The 2,333-nt window shown below is 22.8% G+C and overlaps 1 non-coding gene across 1 annotated transcript; it reads left to right on the top strand.

The window, feature by feature from the left end:
- Positions 1–1,907: 1,907 nt before the first annotated feature.
- Positions 1,908–2,026, top strand: LOC123304315. The gene has a single exon (XR_006536346.1). It is a non-coding gene; the product is annotated as a 5S ribosomal RNA (ribosomal RNA).
- Positions 2,027–2,333: the final 307 nt, after the last annotated feature.

The raw sequence follows: 2,333 nt of genomic DNA, 5'->3' as shown, positions 1-2,333 counted from the left end.
AAAAATTTGTATATTTATTATTATTATTATTTATTTTTATTAAAATTACATAACATAAAATTAATAATATTTTAATAATTATATAAATTAATTCTTATTTAAAATAATCTTATATTAATCTCAACAAATACTCTAATAATATATTTTGTCATAAATTTTTTTATATTTAAAATAAATATTATAATATATAAATACTTATATCAGTATAAAATTTCTTTATATAATTATGAAAAAATTAATTTAATAGTTAATTATTGATATTAATGCATAAATAAAAGTATTTTCTAATGAAATATATTTTGTCAATGTTCGATTAACACATTTCATAATAATACGTTTTCATTATTGACAAAAAAAGTTTTTCTAAAAATGAAATCTTATACTATAATATATATATTTATATATTAAATTTTTTAATTATTTATATACTAATAATTTATAATAAATCGATATTAAATAAAAAATAAAAATATATACTTTTTAAGTTTACCTTAAAAATATTATTGTTTTGTATGATTGAAATAATTAATATTAAACTATGTTTATTAATAATTGTTAATAAAAAAATTAAATATATTTTAATTTATAAAATAAATATTATTATTAAATTTATAATTTATTATTTTATATATTATAGAAATTGAAAAAATAAATCATGTTTACTACGACAGTAAATTAGAAATACTATTTAATTTTTATGTGTTTTCTACATGGTACTTTGACTTACATAGGGACTTATATTATTGTGAATAATGATATAATTGAAAACCTTTATTTTTTATTTGATAGAATTATTATATTTTATCATTTAAATATTTATAATAAATACATTATTTTTATAAAGTAAAAAAATATGGCCGAAGAAAATTCTACAGCTGTTGCAGCAACTGCGGTTACTGCTGCTTCTACAACACCAACAAAAAAAGCAACAGCTTCTGGTGCTAAACGTACAAAACAACATTCAAAACCAACACATCCACGTACATCAGAAATGGTTGTTAACGCAATTAAAAATTTAAAAGAACGTGGTGGTTCATCATTACAAGCAATTAAAAAATATTTAGCTGCAAATTATAAAGTGGATTCTGATAAAATTTCACCATTTATTAAAAAATATTTAAAAGCTGCTGTAACTGAGGGAGCCTTGGTACAAACTAAAGGTAAAGGTGCATCTGGTTCATTCAAATTGGCTGCTTCCGCTTCATCTAATTCTTCAGCTAAATCAAAAGTATCCAAAAAAGAAAGTGGAGCAAAAGGTTCAGCAAAGAGTGCTAAAAGTAAACGGGCACCAAAAGAAAAGAAAGCCACAACTACATCATTGGCAGCCAAAAAGCCTAAAGCAAAAAAAGCGACTCCATCATCATCAACTGCTGCTAAAAAAGTTACTGCAAAATCATCAGCGGCATCAAAAAAAGCACCAGTTAAAGCAAAACCAGCAAAAAGTACAAAATCCGCTGCCAAAAGTAGCCCTGCTCGTAAACCGAAAGCACCAAAAGCTAAGAAAGCTTCTGTTGCCAAATCATCTCCTACAAAAATTAAAAAAGCAGCACCAAAAAAGAAATGATCTGTTACTTTAATAATATATTGAAATATTTCATTATTTTTGCTAAAAAATGAAAATAACATAGGCCTTAATACAGGCCACAAATTAATATTTGATAAGAGTAAATTATTTTTTGTATAAATATTTTATAAAATAATAGTTAAGAAACATTTGCCACAGTCAGTACCACGGATGGGTGGCCACTTGAGAATACTGTGTGCGGTTGCATTTTTATTTAAAATATATGGTATAATAAATAAGTATATATTTAAATTGATTACTTCATTGAAAATTTTAATAATATACTTTAATATTAATGATATTTATGAAAAATATATATTTGTAAAAATTTTCATTTATTACTGGCAACAGCCATACCACGTTGAAAACACCGGTTCTCGTCCGATCACCGAAGTTAAGCAACATTGGGCACAGTCAGTACTTGGATGGGTGACCGCTTGGGAACACTGTGTGCGGTTGCCTTTTTATATTAAAAATATAAATTATTTTTCTTCTTTTCTTTTTTTTTACACACCATATATAAATATATGTTATTTAGAAATGTAAACCTTTTATATTATTCGTCAACAAATAAATATTATTTTTTGTATAAAATTTTATTGCATTTATAACTCATATCATGGTTACTTTAAAGCGAGAAGTTTTTTTAATATTTCAAATGAATATAAAATAATATAAATTTTATGAAATTTATTTATTTTTAGAAATAGCAATCGCTTATAATTATAACAAAATTTTAATAATGTTTAATTTTATTTCAATAATTTAT

This window comes from Chrysoperla carnea (assembly GCF_905475395.1).
Source record: "Chrysoperla carnea chromosome X unlocalized genomic scaffold, inChrCarn1.1 SUPER_X_unloc_4, whole genome shotgun sequence".
In the NCBI taxonomy this organism is placed as follows: Eukaryota; Metazoa; Arthropoda; class Insecta; order Neuroptera; family Chrysopidae; genus Chrysoperla; species Chrysoperla carnea.
This window is presented reverse-complemented; position numbering and strand designations above follow the sequence as displayed.